The sequence below is a fragment of the Macrobrachium rosenbergii genome, chromosome 40, assembly GCF_040412425.1.
Source record: "Macrobrachium rosenbergii isolate ZJJX-2024 chromosome 40, ASM4041242v1, whole genome shotgun sequence".
Classification (NCBI taxonomy): Eukaryota; Metazoa; Arthropoda; class Malacostraca; order Decapoda; family Palaemonidae; genus Macrobrachium; species Macrobrachium rosenbergii.
In genome coordinates, this window is record NC_089780.1 from 2,218,176 (window position 1) to 2,236,699 (window position 18,524).

The 18,524-nt window shown below is 41.9% G+C and overlaps 1 long non-coding RNA gene and 1 pseudogene across 1 annotated transcript in view; one reads left to right on the forward strand and one right to left on the reverse strand.

The window, feature by feature from the left end:
* LOC136826041 (uncharacterized) overlaps window positions 1–18,524 on the forward strand; it is an 855,957-nt gene that overhangs the window by 12,957 nt on the left and 824,476 nt on the right. The window lies entirely within an intron of this gene.
* On the reverse strand, window positions 2,305–7,673 carry LOC136826384 (zinc finger protein 862-like; annotated as a pseudogene).

The following is an 18,524-nucleotide window of genomic DNA, read 5'->3' on the forward strand; positions in this document are numbered from 1 at the left end:
GTTTTGTCAGCTCAAAGATACTGTATATAGCATCTTTAGTTTTGGTATAAGACATGGTTTTAGAGTCCTGGATCTCAAGCAAGTCTAATTTTTTTCTTTAAGGAGAACATACCTTGGATATTAGTACAGCCAAAGTTCATATCAATGTCTGTAGCTCCTGGCCTAAAGTTCTTGTAATGTTTTATGTATGTGTCCCAACCGGTGATACCAGCTCCAACTTTAGTTGTGTTGATGAGACCGTAATGGTTGAGATATTGAAAGAAACATTGCCCATCTTCAAAGAGTTGCGTCCCAACCAGTGATACCAGCTCCAACTTTAGTTGTGTTGATGAGACCGTAATGGTTGAGATATTGAAAGAAACATTGCCCATCTTCAAAGAGTTGCTGTGTTTTAATTGACTCGAAAGTCTGTTTATTATTGGCTCTAAAATATTCCAAGATAGCTTTTCTCCTCCTTGATGCATGGGATCTTGATGAGTTGTAGCAGATGTGTCTGTGTTCTGTATCTGTTCCCTGTTCATGGACCTTACAGATGAATCCTGGTAGCCGCCTTCTCTTGTTGTTGAGGGTGACTGGGCTGTGGATGATGGTGGTTCTGAGCTCACCCTCCCAGAATGCTGGTTGTTCATGGCTATTTTCCTCTGCTTCTGTCTCTCCTCCTGAGTCTTGGGAACTTTCCGCCTCAATGTTTCCTGAAACTCGTCTGTCAGCTCCCCTTCTATCTGATGATCTGTTGAAAGCTGGCCCAGCTCTATTTCTATCCACCTGTGTTAATTCCATTGTTCCCCATCTGTAATCCTCCCTTTCAGAATCTTCTCCAAAAAGTTTCTTGAATTTGTGCTTGCATTGGGTTATTGTGTCCTTAAGTCCTGGTCTGGAATGTTCTTGTTGATCTGTTCTATCTCTGCATTTGTTTCCATCAAGTATTGGTAAATAAGATCCATTATGCTGTTCCTGATCTTTCTGCTCGATGTGTTAATCATTTCTGCCATGAGGCGTATCCTTGGGCCCATTATCTTGTATGTTGCTTCCGTAGGTCATATGCTGCTTAGGGGCTCGGGGATATTGGTCATCCCAACGAAGAGAAGGAGGAGTCCATCGTTTGGAGTGCTGCAAAGTTGGGGCTTGAAGTCATTGAGATTTGGTACATGGCGACCTTTCTGCCTTCTGCCATTTTCCATCACTGCTGTATGTTAGGCCTACTTTTTCTTTGTCATTGTTTTGGTTTGGCTGTGAGGTGCTGCTGTCTGTAGAGCTGGAGCTGTTGAAGCTGGATTGTGGGGTGGTGGTTGAGGCAGATCTTGCTCGTTTAGTGGTGGAGGAATTAAGATTTGCCCTTGATGGGTCTTGGTTTTCTTTGCCGGCTGAACTGGCTTGTTTGGCACTTGGGGTATGAGTTTTGGATGCTTTATCAGTTTTAAGTTCCTTATCACTGCATTTTTCATGAGTTGGAGTTGCCTGTTGACTGTTGCATTCTGTGTTTTCTTGCTGTCCTGAAACAACTTCTGAGCTCCTGGTGTCTGGCTGATCTGTAAGTTGTATTGGTAAAGGTCCCAAAGTCTCATTAATTCTTCCTGGAATGGTAATGGGACTCTGTATTCCTTGTCCCCTATTGCTATCACACTCCATTCCAGTACTGCCCAGTCCATCTCCAGGCTTGGCACCTCCATGATCTCCTGAAATGGATAAGGCGAAATGTTTAAAGGTGGAGTCAGAGTGAGGGGTAAGGTGAAATCGCCTAACCTCTCGATCAAAGTTAGCCTTCAGCCATATCACCATAACAACTTTAAGAACATGAGTTAACTTACCTCTCTCTTGGCCTGGTAGTAGTAGTAGGGCTTGAGTGGGTTGCAGTGCTATGGATACGTTAAGTGACAAACTTATCAATTGCTTCTGAAATGTTAGACTTATTTGTTGAAGAGATTGAACGTACAGCTGAACGTTCTAGACTTATGTCTCTGATGAAAGAAGGTAAACTCTTTAATGAATTTGTGAATAAAGTGAAAGAAAAGGGTAAGTATGAACCCCCTCAAGTTGAACCACATGACGGATTCTGGGATCAGTACACCCAACCATACTACGACGACACCCCAGCACACTGTGTCTGTGTCTGTTCTGCCATTCATTGTCCAGAACTTGCATATCTCCAGAGTACAGGTGAGGCACAAGCTTAACAAAATCAGATAGAGAAGGCATAAGCTCTCTACTTTTGCTGTCAAATAGCTTCTCTTTATCCAAGAAGGACGCCATATGCCAGAAGGGCGAGTTAAGATCAAACCTTTTCTGTAATTCCTGGCACAGTAATCATAAAGTCCCGGCAACGTAACTGTACAAATTCAACCATACCTGGTTTTTTGGTGTATTCCTCATCTGTAGAAGCACGTGGATAGCTGATCCTAAATATATCTGGTTTAGAGGTTTGTGATTGGCACTTAAATTTGGATCAAAAGCCATTAGATCAGCCTTAACTATTACCTCTCTGCGACAGAAGTACCCTAGAAGATTTCTGAAAAGCTGAATTATGTTTTCATGCAACAAATGAACAGATGGACCTTCCCTTTGAAACATTAGGTTGAGCTTCGCAGAAGTTGGCAGGATAAAATTAAAGTTGAAATATAAGAAAACTGCTGGGTCTTCTGTCTTTAACAATGTACTCAACAGACTTGAGTCTCTCCTCTTCTTTTGGCCAGTAAAATAAAATTTCAGTGCTTCCCACTGTTGAGTGATTCTCTGAACAGCTTGATGAAGCGAAAGCCACCTGGTTTGACAAGCATGCAGAATTTTGCGGGGTTTCATTTCTAAAAACTTTCGAGCCTCAGTAAATTGATGTTTCCTCTTGGTGCTATGAGAAAACTGTGTATACACATACCTGAGAAGGTCCTCGCAGTGCCTGGGCAAAGTTTCTGCAGCTTCAGAGGCACACAAGTGGGTGCTGTGGCAAATACACCTGAAAATAGTTATACCTGGTAACTGCTCCCATAACCTGCTATAAGAGAATTATGGTCACCCATGATAGTAGATGCCCCATCAGCTGCAAATCCAACAAAGTTGTTTAAGGGAATCTGGTAAAAAGATAACATATTGATAATTTATGTAAATGGTCCTCCATTGATCCAGCACATTGTGTCATTATCATATACATTAAGCAATTCTAGCGTTCCGGTTTTTAACATACTGGCTTCAAAATCATAACACTTAACAATAACATTTAACATACTGGCTTCAAAATCATAATACTTAACAATAACAGTCAAACATTTGGTGGTACTGACATCAGTGGACTCGTCTATTATAACTGAAAATTTGTGAGCCTTCAACTTGCCAACTAATTCATTAGTGACGTATTTACCTAGGGCTTTCGTTATCTCTGTGCATTTGGTCTTTGTCATGCATAAACCCTGAGCAATGGCCAATCTGGAAATATTGCCTTGGACAATTCAACCAGGCGGTCAGCAATGGTGATTGGCAAATTATTGTAGCTAATGCTACTCTTTTATTAATATGGAGATTCTCTGGTTGTTCGTCACGATGATCTCTTAAGTTCCTCCCGATTCTGCAACCAGAGCTCTTCATTGGTGATGTAAGCCTTTCGTGTCTGTTGATATAGCAGAAAAAGAAAGAAAATCACATTTCATATATGATAAAAAAGGATGGCATTCATTGGAGCTCCAAATAATGTTTTAAATACATACCGTATATAACACATACACATGTTATATATTTATGCATGTGGTGTAGCGTACTTGTATGGTATGCACATGTATTCTACATAATGCACAGTACTTTTTTACTTCTCACTTGACAGCCATTATAAGATAACCAGGATGAACTCACCTTATGCCGTTTGATGGTAGATAGCTCAGCATTAAACTGTTAGTTGCATATATTGCAAAGTGCTTTCTCAGGATCTCCTTCAACACAGGACAACCACGGGCTGAAATCCGCATTAGCTAACCAGTCATCCCTCATCTTTCTCTAGGGAGGCATAACCTACAAGTCATACCACCTACAGTAGCCTGTCATTACAGATGCCAGTGATAAGCCTATTATATCACAGTATATACTGAGGTTAACATATAAGTTGAAAAGAATAAAATCTCTAGTTGCAATTCTTCTAACATAAATAGGTAGAGATATTTCGATAATCTTACCAAAAGGTACATTACATAAAATTTAATCAAACTTATAACTTGCATTATACACCAACCACACTTACTGGAGTTCAGATGGTGATAATGATGACCCAAGAAGAAAATATTTGATTCTCGAACAAGACGAAGGCAGGGACCAGGGAGCAAAGCAGTGTGGTAAAATTTTCCGTTGTCTTCTCAAGTTGGCTGTCATTCAGAGTGGATAGTTGACTTCAAAATATCTATATATTTTGGCACTTTTTTTTACGACTGGAGATATAAACTCATTTTGCACACATTTTTTATCAATTATATTTTATACATAAGATACCGTGAATGTGCAGATTTAGACAATCATATTATATGGCTCCTTATACAAAACTGACGTCATATAAACTTTAAGGATTAAATAAACAACCATATTTAGTATAATTTTATAATTCAGGCATTTTCTTTTGTTGACAAAGCTTAAATACAAAAATATAAAGCATTATTGTACTGTGGTTTTTCACAATGGTGGATGTGGCGTAGTCAGTGTGGCCACGGAGGGCTGCCAGATACCGCAATTTGGCTACGTTAGCAGACGAAAAACTACACAATGACACCACACTGTATCAAGCTCCATTACCATTCCATGAGGAATTAATGAGACTTTGGGAACTTTACCAGTACAACTTACAGATCAGCCAGGCACCGGGGGCTCAGAAGTGGTTTCAGGACAGCAACCCTTGCCACTAGTTCAGACTGGTTCGCCCTAACCATCCGTTCCTAAGGAACGAAGTTAAATTTCTGATGGTTAGGGCGAACCAGTTTGAGCTAGTGGCGAGGGCGATCGCGTGAGCTATATAAAGGGAGAGGCCCATGTCAACTAAAAAAACTTGGCCTCGGCCCTTGTAATTCATGTCGCTCCCAAATCTGCTTTATAAACGTTATATTGAGGGACATGCTTGGCGGGATTATTTTCTAAAAAATAATGAAATTAATATTGAGACATGATCACTGGTATGCAGGTCATCTGTATTCCAGTCCAGTCTGTCTACTGTGCTTGTTGTAAATAGAGTTGAAGTCTGCTGAGGAAAACGTTCCACGTGTTTTTGAAAAATGTGCTGATTTTATAATTTATACAGCACCTGTTGTTTGAATCTGAGTTCTTTTATTTTACTTCCTGCTCTATTTGAGTTTGTACAATTATAGTCCCATATCGGGTTGTGAGCATTAAAATCACCTACTATTAATGTAGGTTCCTTGGCACTGTTAAGTAATTCTTTATCAGTCATAATTTTTATTAGATTGGTTGTATAAATTATAAATTACATAACTATAATTTTTTATTCGGATTTTATTACCTGATACAGTATTTGTAAGTCAGTAATGTTTACAGGTACTGTCATGAACTATTTTATATACATGAATAGCTGTACCTAAATTTCCTTCCTCTCGTGATGGTGGCGCTAAGGTATATTTAACTATTGCTGACACTTTGACATGTTGTAAACATATGATTGGTTTATATTCTTTTAATAACCGTTGCACTTCAGGTGTAATATGGCCTGCAGACCATTTATGTTCCACTGTATAATATAGCTATTGAAAAAGTAATGTTTTATAGGTCAAGTTTTGCTTTCTCATTTTGTTATCAGCTTGGATTTTTTCTAATAATTTACTCACGACATTCATTTGTTTTTCTTTATAATATACTAAGTGTTCAATGCACTTGCAACCTTTTTCATGGATGCTTAAATCAGTGGTTTCTTTTTTCTATATTTCATGAAATTTGTTAAACCATATTTTGATATGTTTTCGTTATTGCACAATGCAATGAACAATCATTACATCCACATGAGTTATCGTGTATATTTCTTAATTTATTCGTTCTTGTTGTACCAATTATTGGTGGAGTAATCTCTTCTCCCTTGACATAGTTGTGAGAGAAGTGCGAAATATGAGCGGGAAGACAAGTACTGCTAGTTTATTGATTGTTGTTGTTTCAGATTTAGCTGGCCTTGTGCCAGCACGGGCTCTTGCTCCTAGAGCAGTCCGTAACTCTGTTGATGAGTCTGTGAGATGGGTAGGTTAGATGAAAACTTTATTATGATGCATGAAAGTGATTTTGGTGGGGGTGATTTTGAAGTGAAAAGATTTAACACGCAAGGTTGCAACCTCTTTGAACCCTAAGGTACCCATCAGATGAGGACAAAAGTATGATAGCAGTGAGTGTTGGCTAGTGGGAGAGGCCAACAAATGGGAAGAAAGAAGAATTTTAGTAGGCACAGGTAGCTAGTATGCTAGCTCGTGATGATCTAAAGCCATATTCCTTGTCCAGTCCTAATTCTTGTGTGTATGTGTTTTGTGCATTTGTTGGGTGTTGATTGTGGTGGATAAAAGGTGATTTTGATAGGGGAGAGAGTGATTTCTAAAGTGTCAGCAGTTAGAGATGATATGGAATGGTTTTTGATTTGTTGTCTGGTTTAAAGTAGGGGTCGGGTCTGTTGTCTGTTTTAAGAATTGGGAAGGAGAGCGGGTGGTTAAAGGTAAGGATTCTTTAGAGTTACCGTGGTGGTGGGTAGGAGCATAGGAAGCCTGCAAATTCATGAATGTTTGCCAGTATGTACTTTATTTGGCTAGCTGTTCTTTCATTTCCTTCATATCTTGTTCTTAACTGTTCTGTTTCTGTACAGTCAAGAAGGTAGTGTTCCAGGGGTTCTTCAGGGATTGTTTCACAGTGCTTGCATGGTTGGGGATTGTCTACTGTTCTTTGCCATGTGCATTGGTATCCTAGCCTTAGCCGATGGATTATGACTGCTAGGGCCCGTGACATGTCTTTGGTTGTATTATGTGGTTTTAGGTTTATGGTGTCCATGTACCATTGGGCGGTTTTTGAGACACCGAAAACAGCTCTTCTGACTTTGCTTTCTTCCTGCAGTTGGCAGTGTGCTACTGCCTTGTTTTTCAGTTGTGTGAGCGACGGGGTGATTTTGATACTAATGTTGCTGTGTAGCAACCCACTTTTTGCTAAAGAATCTGCTTCTTCGTTTCCTTGGATTCCCACATGGCTCGGAATCCAGTTTAGTGTTATTTGCCTGTTTCTGTTTGATGGAGGCTTGCGATTGCCCATATGCTTGATAGAAGTCTGGTGTTTTCTTTTGTTATATCCTGTATTGCTCCTTTCGAGTCAGTATGAATTGTTGTTTCCTGCCTATGCTGAGTGTCTTCCAGAGCTTTTGCAATGGCACTTAGTTCAGTTTGTAGAGTGGAGGCATTGTTAGAGAGCCTCCAGCATCCTTTGAGGGTTGTTGAGTGGACCCCAGCTGCTGCTGCCGGGGTGCTGAGATCTACTGATCCATCCGTAAAATATTCATTTGTGGCTGCAGTTTTCCTGATTGCCTCTTGGGCTGCTAGCCTTACCTGTTGAGCAGTGCATGCTTCTTTGCCGGCAGGGAGGATCGTCAAGTTTATTTTGAATAGTTCAGGCTCCCAGGGTGCTTGTTCTTTGTACTCTGTGATTGACGCTTCTTCCTTGATTGCAGCAGCTTGATTTTGCATTTCTACTCTCCTTAAGCTGCTAGGTCGTCGCCAGCATATGTCTTGGGGGGGTCTAGTTCCTCGTGAAGCTCGATGTTTTTCTTGATCTCTCTCTTGAGTGGGCAGTTCCTGTTACCTTTCAAGGTTTTTAGCAACATGGATATGTTTCTCTGATCTATTCTGTGAGTTAGAGATTGTAAATTTGTCTCGTTTCTCAAGACACACAAGTTAGTCCACATGGGTGCACCTGTGATGAGTCTTAGGGCATTGTTCTGGATTACCTCGAAGATTTTTTGTTCTGTGTTTGTGGTGCGAGTAAGGACAGGTGCTGCGTACTCAACAGTTGACCTTATTGTCTGTATGTAGAAAGTTCTGAGGGCCTGGTATACTGCTCCTTGTTTTAGAGAGGTGATTCTTCTCGTGGCATTGTGCCTGCATTTTATTTTTTGCCTGAGTATTTCTATTTCTTTACGTGGAGAGAGTTGTTTGTTGATATTTACTCCCAGGTACAGTTTTCTACCCATTCAATGGGTTCACCCATGAGTTGTATTTAGCTTGGGTTTAGATCATGTTTAATTGCCATTGCTTTGGTTTTTATTGTATTGATTTTTATACCAAGATCTGTACAGCTATTTTCAATTTGTGTTACTGCATTTTGCATATTTTGGTAGGATCTGTACCTGTGTGTGCTCACTAAGCACACATCGTCTGCATATATGAAAATTTCAACTCCCTCTGGGAGGGTGATTGTGGCTACAAGAGGGTGATTGTGGCTACATTTTCCATCAGTGCATTGAAGAGGAAGGGGCTAAGTATTCCTCCCTGTGGTGTTCTGTTTTCTAAGTTGAGAAAATCTGAGCTTGCTCCTTGGAAGGTGACTCTGGCTTGTCTGTTTTGCATGTATCCTTTGGCCCATGCTAACAGGTTACCCTTAACTCTGTCCACCAAGGTTGCAAGGGTGACGGCTGTGCTGATAGTTCATAGGCTTTTTCTAGGTCGAGAAAAACAATTGATTTTCTGTTGTTAATTGTGCCTACCTTCTTTGTAACCATATAGTCGATGATGTAGCGGTCATGTTTTCCATAGAAGTCTGTTCCTTGGGTTTGGGAACTGGCTGTGTTTTTTGTTGATTCCATTGTGTGGGTCTGACTTGCTCAGTGTATGTTCTGTTGATTATGTGGAGATGTACTTCCTTGGCTGCTGTGCCCATATTTTTCAGCATGCTGTATGTGATCATGTCTGATGCTGGAGCAATGTTCTTTCCTTTTTGGAGGGCTTTAAGCTCATTCATTGTGAGTGGTGTGTCAGTGTCATCAGGCTCATTGCATGCTGTGTTAACTAGCCATCTCCCTGGATCTAGTGTCACCTGCCTTTCCCTTGTGGCTGGTGGCAGATGTGCCATTTTGGTCCTGTCAGCAAAATGTTGCTCAAGTCTGTTTGCTTCTGCCTGTTGGGATGATGTGCTTGTGCTGGCCTGATCTTTCCTGATACCCTGTTGAATCACCACCATATTTTCGCAGTTGGGGTTAGATGGGTCGTCTGAGAGCACCACATCAGCCAGGTTTCCTGCTTTACTTCTGTCTGTTTGGGTTGCATGGTTCATTACATCTCTAAGACAGCATGTAGTTCATCTGTGGGTTGTTTCCTGAAGAACTTCCTTGTTCTGTTAACTCTCGAATTCATTTCTTTGATTCTTGAGTTGTAGTACCAGCTGTCTTTGTGGGGGGTTTTGTTTGTACCCAAGGTTCTCTTTGGCATGGAAGCATTTGCTGCATTGTGTAGGCTCTTTACAAAGTCCTCTTGCAGTTGATTCATGTTTTGGGCCGGGTCTCGTATGTATTGTCACCCAACTGGTCATATGGTTTTCAAACACTGACCAGTTGGCTAGATCTGGTCTCCAACCTGCAGGAGGAGGTGGTGGTGGTGGAGGTATTTTTGTTATCCTTATGTTAGTTTCTGTTGCAAAGTGATCACTGGCCAGTATTGGGTGCAATTTCCATGTGCAGTTTTCATGTAGATTTTTGGATATGAAGCTTAGGTCTAGCCTTCCGCCTTGGAGGTGTGTAGCTTCGTTGATGTCATTTAGCAGCTTGACTTCAGGAAATTCTTCCATTAGCAGATTTGTGTGTCTGCCTGCTGCATTCGTATGTTGCTTTGAGTGTAGGCACTGGTGATGGGCATTAAAATCTCCTGCGAAGGTGTTTTCTCTGGTGGCTTCACTGAAAAGGTTTTCTCCTTCAAAGGCTTTGTTATGGCCTTTGTATATGTTGTGTACAATTAGGGAGGTATTTGCTAGTCTCTTAAGGACACTTAGCATTTCAATCCCTTGATCACAGTCTATATTTCTTGTTTGTTCGGAGGGAATTGTTGCTTTAATAAGCGTGATTAGCCCTCTGTTTTCATTTGTGTGTGGGGTTTTGTACACTGTGTATCCCTGGAATGTGAATTTGGTGGTATCTCTTACTAGAGTTTCTTGTAGGAGGATGATGATATGCCCTTCTGATAGCACTTGTGATTGCAGGAGGGCATATTTTTTGTTGGCACTGTTTGTTCCATTGAAGGATTTTGAGATTGGTATGCACTGTGTTCCTGCAGTTTTGGTTGTCTATATGATTTGGATTGTGTTCAGCCATTTTGGTTCCTCAGTGTTGCTGTGTAGTCCACTCCTGGGAAGAGTTGTGCTATAACTGCTTCTACAACCCTGGCTACCTCTCGCCTAAATTCCTCAAAGGTGAAGGAGACTGCATTTCTTTTGGAGGGGGACTCTGGGGCACTGGTGCAAATGCTGTGGGTAGGATGTGAGGATGAAGGTGCGGTGGTAGGGGCAGGGGGGAGGGTAAGTAGGGGTGTTTTTCTGGCTGGGGTGTTGATGGTGGAGAAAGGAGTAGGATTTGGAAGTAAAGGTGTTTTTGTGACTGGGGTGTTGTAGGCAGAGAAAGGAGTGAGATTTGTGGATGGAGTCTGTGTATCAAAGCCTGTCTTGGTTTCTGTGTTCTTGGAGTCTGGGGTCTCGTTTGTTTAGGGGGGGCTGGTGGTGGTAGAGTTTTGTGTTGTCTGTGTTGCTTAGGCTGGTGTGTGGGTGCAGTTTGTTGTTGGGGTGGTTGCACCTGTTGTGTAGGATTGTGTGCGCGCTGCTGTGGAGGTCTTGTGGGAGGGGCTTGCTGTTGGGGTTGTTGGTGAGGTAGTTGTTGCTGGTGTGGTTGTTGGAGGGGTAGTTGTTGCAGGTGTGGTTGTTGGAGGGGTGGTAGTTGCTGGTGTGGTTGTCTGTGGGGTAGTTGTTGCTGGTGTTGTTGAGCCTGAGGGAGCACTCCCTTCATTTTCCAAATTATTTGAAGCCGTGTTGTGCATCCTTTGTACCATTCATGATGTCCTTGTCCGCAGTTGGGGCATTTGGCTTTTGTTGTCTCCTTATTGTTGTCTGTATGCAGCTGGTGGTGTTGTGGCTTGAACTGCAGACACCACAAACTACATACTGTGCTACACATTATCTCTGGTGGTGTCCGAAACACTGGCATCTGAAGCCTCTCAAGGGTTCAGGTGTGAAAGCTTCTGTTGGGAATTTTCCCCATATTGGGATGACTTATTTCATCTGGTCTGTTCCCTTTGAAGACTGCTAACACTTTTCTTGTTGGGTCTCCTGCCTTGTTTCTACATCTTGCTGCTTCCTGGATGTAGGATAGTTCCTTTATGGGATCTATGGGGAAGGTTATTGGGTATCTACAAATGATTGCCTTCTGCGTCTTTTCTGCTGGATCGGGTATCTGAGCTTCCCGTTTCAGAATCTCAATGGCTTCCTTTGTCTGAGGTGTAATTGTGAAAAGTCCTCTGTTCGGTTTCAGCTGTATTTTTATTCCCGGGTGTTTCTTCTCCAAAACCACTACTGCAGCATATGACGTCTGGTTTTCTTATAGAATCTATCTGAATTTGGGGAAAGAGAGCAGGGGGTATTCGTGTAGTGATTCTGCATTTATGCTAGTGGTGTTTTTGGGTGTTTTTGCTGTGTAAGTCTGTCTTGCTTTCCCGAGGGCCTTCCCGTTTGTCACTATAAAACAGGATGCAGATGTCTGCATACTATGCAGAGACCGCGGGTACAAAGATTTACAGGTGACCTGAGGTCGAGCTAATTCTTTACAAAAGCAGGACAGGTTCATACAGAAAACAGTGATCAATAATGTCTGACACATAACATAAATAATTCGTTACTTGTATGTAAAGCATGATTGTTCAGAAAGACAAAAAATATACAATTTACAATTATGGAGATAAACATATTTCTGATCGACCCTAGGTCGATGTGAAGGCACCGCAGAAAACAGGATGTTCTCTATAGAGAACGCGTTGAGCGGGGACTTTACGTAGTCATTTTTATCTATGGTACGGTTGTGTTCCACTTCTAAGGTGTTTTGGATACTGTATATGTATTCATAGCTTTTACTATTATTTTAGGAGATAAGGGTATATTCATAGCTTTTTTTCTTTCTTCATATTTTTTGTCTTTGGTTTGACCGATGTTTCTCTAGTAATTGTCGGTTTTGTCGTTTTGGGTGGTGGTCTTTCCAAAGCCCTTTTTTTTTATCTTTAATTTCCAATCCATCATGACCAATCCATCATGACCCTCCTCTGTTACTTCATAGTAGCATCCTCCTGTGTTCCTATTTGCATTAATATTTCAAGTGAATTTGATAAAATGTTATTCGTATCATTTGTACCTGTTTCTCTATTCTTTACCATTTGTTTTTCCCTTGAGTATTAATTTCTTTTTGCAATTTACTTTTCTGTGATCAGTTACTTCTATGTATAAGTTTTTGTCTCATTATTGGTTCTTGTTATTGAAGGCTATTAGTTTCTTAGATGGATCTTGAATTCCTCTCACTTTTAATTCCAACTTAGCCTCTTTTATGGACATCCCTGTTTCTTGTAACATTTACAATTCTGTATTGTATATATAGTCCATACATTCTTTGGACCTTTCATGATGATCGTGTCCACAGTTTACACACTTTGGCTCACAACATTTCCATTGTGTGGCATGTTTTTCATACACAATAGGCACATATACTGTAGGTTCATTTTGACAGTTTTTCTGTGTCCATATGTACTAAAATTTTGGCATGGTAGTGGTTTTGGAGCATAAGGTCTTGGTTCTCTATTTTGGCCCAAAATTTTTGTTTCTTGAGGTAGGTCTTGACCCTCAAATTTTTCTGCAATTCTTAATACTTTATTATTCTGTTTACTTGGTATTATCTCATTTTACGAGTCCAACAGCATATTCTTATCAACTGGTTCATCACCATTTTCAGAAGTTCAATAGTACCCTGAATGCTGTTCATAGTGTCATGCTGCTTTTACATTCACATTGTCAATACTTTTTATGGATAAATAGTCCTCAGATTGGTTTTTTGTTGTGGCTTCTATAAGCCTTGTCTGAATGACATTTCTGTCGTTTTGTGCCTTTTTAATAAGTTTTCCAACTTTAAGGCTGAAATTTGTTCTGTTTCCATGATTAGAAACCTTGACCAATTTCCACTCCCAAAGAGAGAATGGAAGTGAGTCAAAGTTGGATTAAGACAATATTTATTTTTTTTGTTTGTTCTGTACTGGAGCATTGGGTACCAATGTAATTACACTAAGATTTTTGTACATTTTTCTAAACAGTTGTCAGAGGAGGTTCCAGCAGTTGTCAGCTGTGCTGAGTTGCTACCATCAAAGAGCCCAGAGGTACTCAAATCTTTATTTTTTACCCATCATAAAGATTTGAGAGGGAGCAAAAATTAATCTGAAAACCTTAAAAACATATCAGCTTTTCATGGAGTTTATTCTTTCACCAGTGGCACAAGTGAGAGCCGACTCCCAAATGTCTGCATCCCTACTGTACCCCACAGGGGATGGCACAGCATGATTAGAGTGGCCCAAGTGTAAGCCAGACCACTTGCTACGACTGATAGTATTAGAAGAATACAATCATCCCCACCCTAATCATGTTATGGGCAAACCGGATAGAACGCTGAGAGTCCTATCTCCAGATCCAGACACCCCTGGAACCTGTGGTCCAGCCCTAAAGAATAGTGCCGCCCTGAGTGATCAATCTGATAACTCTCAGGTTTGAACATTATTGGGAAGTTGGTCCTACCACAGTTCCCACTAATTAGCTTTGGATATAAACTCAGTCCCAGCTATGATATCTTTTTCTATTTATCAGGTCCAGTAAAATTTACAGAAAGTGGAAAATTCCACAAAATTAGTTCAAAGAAATATGAGACTCTTGGACTCAAACCCGGGAACAAATTCCTGGGGTTCAAGAGCCCCCTCACCACGTCGATTTGGTCCCACATCAAGGGTGCGTACTCCCAAAGCAGATGAGCTGAGGGGCTTCCTGAATACTCAACCAAAAGGTCTTCAGTGTATGCGAGAACAAAATAACAAGCGAAGGGCAGACGACAAGTCATTGAACGACCAAAACGTAAAGAAAAAACTCATGGGCGAGGTACCACTTAAATACAGAAAAACCCGTGGTGAGGAAAGATCCTAATTCAGCTTTTTGTGATTGGACAAAACAAAGCAAAAATACAACGTTAAAGTCACGAATAATCTAAAGTTACAAATAATTTGCATGCAATTATTACAATTCCCCACCATAAGAAAAAAAATTTTTTTAAAAGAAATTTTACTTTCGAGGGAAAGTTAACTTTAGAATTTACTTTTTCCAAAATAATCAAACAAATTGAAGTTTAAAAATCATGCAAACTTAATCCTAAACAATTATTAAATAGTTGGAAAAGGAAAATTTTAGTAAAGTTTTAGAATGATCAAATTCCTGAAAAGCACACGAATGTTCAAGTATTTTTAAATGACAAAAATTAGAGGTTTAGAATTGTCAACAAAATTCCTGTGAATCCATTCATACGTGTCACTAATAATGAGATGACGAGGCATTTGGCTAGTTGGACAGCCTAAAAGTATAGCCAGAGCAAAAGTGGTCTTCTGCAGCCACTGCAAAAAACCAGAGGGTCCACCTGTTACAAGATAATCTGAAAACCAAACTTAAATAGTAAAGATAAAAGGATACCTAAAACTACATGAATCCCCAAACGAGAGTTGACTGCTGGGCCGACCCAGATCCCGGCCACGCCTAGCAGTCATTTGGGCACTCTTAAGAGTGCTATAGTACATCATAACTTTAACAAACAGAACTCATCAGGAGAAGATGGATGGCATCCAACAGTCTAGCCTCACGGAAGGAAGGGGAGACTAAATATCCCACATAAACAAAATTCATCATTGTGATGGAGCCCCTAATGGCCATCTCTTGGATGACTTGCATGGCTGCACTGCCTATACCCAGGGAGCAAAGAAACCTTTTGGTAGCCGGTCTTACGACCCCTCTTTGCCCCCATCACCACCACACCATGATACCAGATTGGGCCCTGCAGCCCCCGGGGAAAGCTCCAAATACTCAAAGTACTCCCATATTGCAACATCATGGGGGCTTTATTTCAGTACTTTCATTCTCTCTGCCTCTGTCAGAGAGGCAGCATTTCGCTCCTAGGGTGCACACACATCAATAACAGAAGTCTGTTCTCTCCCTCTTCCCTTCTGTATGAACAGATCAGACTTAATGAAAGTGAGACCCTCCTGGATGGTAGACTCCACACTCACTGTGTAACAAGCCAATCTCAACCAGGTGGAGACTATGCAGGATTGTATTGTCGCTGGACCCGATGGTGCCGAAGTGAAGGGCACCTCTGTAGCAAATGACAGAGGTCCTCCACCCCACTGTTACAGTGCCAGCTGGTCAGGGACACCAGCTGCTCATTTGGGATCCTGCGCACTGCTCTGCTGACTTGGCAAGAGGCTGTCAGAGTCGAAGCAAATCAAGAGGGAGACGTCTGGTGACCCCTGCTGTAGCTATGGGGATAAGATTTGCTCCTGAGTCATTGAAGGCGGCTTGGGCCCCCTGATCATGCCAACTCCATTCCCAGGCTTCTTGATGCTCCGATGCTAGCCTTGGCCTCAATGCCCGAATGGATTAGCATCAGTGACCTAGACTTGGCTTCTATGGGCCAAGCTCCTTGCTCCCTTGCCCCAGAGATCATGGGCAATGACCTCTTTTATGGCCTAATCCTCAATTTTGGAAAGTGAGTGCAGAAGTCTCATTTTTCCCAAGGCTACTTTTTCTTTCCATCTAGCAAGGAACAGCAACCCCATCCATGATGGGGAGCCCTAAGAGACAGGTTGGGATAGAGTGCGGCAAATGCACCCACTTCCTAACTGTTCTTGCAACCTTCTTATCGATGGCACTGAGAAGCTTGAAGGAGCTAGGCCCCTTCTCATACTTACATAGTAACATGGGAATCAGGTGTTCTCTCAGTATATTGACTTTCTGCATGGGCTTGACTTTTCAGATGAGAAGGCCCAACTTCCAGCCCCAGATATTTTGTAAATTGCCCTGGCCCTATCAGTGGGATATAGGCTTAGCTACATGGGTACCGTATTCTCATAGGTAAACCCATTTTCTTGGACAGTCTCCACTTATACCACCTTGTCCCTCACCAGGTGTGTCTAGGATGAATGAGGTACATCTACTTGCCTGGACCTGCAAGCTGTGTGCCTACATGAAGTCCCCCGAGTCATGCCAACAGAGCTCTCATTCCCAGTTTGGAACTGGACACCAACATCATGATGTCAGTGAAGGTGAGGACTGCGACCCTGGTCCCACATGGGAGTGTGTGACCAAAGTCACGGCCCTTGCCCGCTATAAATTTGTCCATAATGATGTTGCTTATTCTCTCTTTTTTGATGAAATCCCAGGGCAATGCACCTAGGATCGCATCATTTACTGCTGGTATTCTCTCTACACCCGTGCTGGTCAGAATATTCTCCACCCAGGCAACAGAGAGGATCTCATCCTCACTGTAGCTGACTCTCTTCAGGACTGGCTTGCTGTTATTGTATCCCAGGCCTTACAGGGAACACTTATGCTGCCCAAGAGAGCTGGTAGCCACTATTCTCTGTGGCCCCGGTTGGAGAACACATAGTAGAGGCACTGCTCTTTGCCTCCGGAGGTGGTTCCCTCTAACACCTCTGCATATGACCGATCAGCAAATGGTACTTCCATGGCCCCAGGACTATCGTTCACAGATCTCAAAGAACGCTTATCTCGAGACTACGGCAGCAGTTGAGAATGTCCATTGACATTGGTACACCAGAATTTGAAGCACGGTTCTCAATATTGCTCACTCACATGCCTTATGTACAGACTCGCTGACTGAAATAATGCATTGCATATGCAGCACACCATCCCAGCCAGCGAACCTAGACTTTGACTATGTATTGTCCCAAATTCAACGGCCCTGCTGGGTATGCTGACAATATCCCTCCCTGGCAGAGGCACAGGCCAAGATTCTGAAGGCCAGCTCTCCCATCATGCTCAGTTTTTCCTCCTCCCCCTGTGATGGTATTGGGGGAGGGGGAATGGGGGAGTCTGGCTGGGCACACCTACACGCACCCGAAGACCCCTCTCAGGGATTGATTGCAAGACCGAAGGATCTACCCCACCCAATCCATCTCTCCTCAACATAACCCCTTTTGATGGAGGTGTAAGGCTGGCTGCCAGGTGTTTCTGCTGCCTGGAGTGGAGGTGGTCTCTCCATCCACCTTTTGTCCTTGATCTTGTGGGCATCTTGACTGGGATTTAGCATAACGGGGCAAAGGTCACTACTAACTCCTCTCCCCCTACTCTTGGTTGCAGAACCAGCTACCAGGACTAGGGACTGGAACCATGGAACCACCCATTTAGGCTATATAAGGTGTACCTAGAAGGCCCCACAAGGCCAAGCTTGTGTGTTCCAGAACACACACACACATCACTTCATTTTTTTGAAGTACGTCTACTTTTAGGGGGGTAGTGCTATCAGTGCACCTCATGCAGTGCACTGTAGGCATTAAGGTTCTTTGCAGTATGCCTTCAGCCCCTAGCTGCAACCCTTTTCATTCCTTTTGCTGTACCTCCTTTCATATTCTTTCTTCCATCTTACTTTCCACCCTCCTAACAACTGTGAGATTTTCCTCCTGTTACACGTTTCAGACCTTTTACTGTCAATTTCCATTTCAGAGCTGAGTGACCTCATAGGTCCCAGTGCTTGGCCTTTGGCCTAAATTCTATATTCAATTCAGTCAATAAGCAAACTAATCTAGACCAACTCTTAAATGATGGAACCTCTTTTGCTTTCTCTTTATTCAACTATGTACAAAGCTACTTGGAGACTACTGTACGAGGGGAAGTCAAAAAGTTCCAGGAAAAATTGTTGAATGATGTATTTACACAGGAATGAAACAACCCAAATACTTGGTAAACAATTATCTGTGATGTAGTGATCCATATAGACTTGTTACCTCAGTCATCCTCTTGCTACCGTGGTGTAAACATCTGCTTCAGAAAAGTAACTTCTTGAACCCATGGAAAATAAAAATTTTGAGATGAGAGCTGACATCAAGTTCCTGACCAAGCTTGATTGGAAACCAGGAAAAATTATTGAAGCTTTGCAACAAGTTTATGGAGATTCTTCTCCATCTAAATCAGTTGTTTATGTTTGGATAAAGCGATTTAAGGATGGTCAGGAGGACCTCAAAGACAACCCAAGAGAGGGAAGACCATCGACTGCAAAAAATGAAAGAATTGTGGCTTTGGTGCAGAATCTAGTGGATGAAGATCGTCGGATTACTATCGATATGATACCTAATGAAACTGGGATCTCCCATGGTTCCGCATTTTCAATTTTAAATGAAAATCTTGGTTTGAGTAAACTTTCAGCACGTTGGGTCCCAAAAGCGTTCTTGCGAAGACCAACTGCATCAAAAGAGCTGAACTTTCTC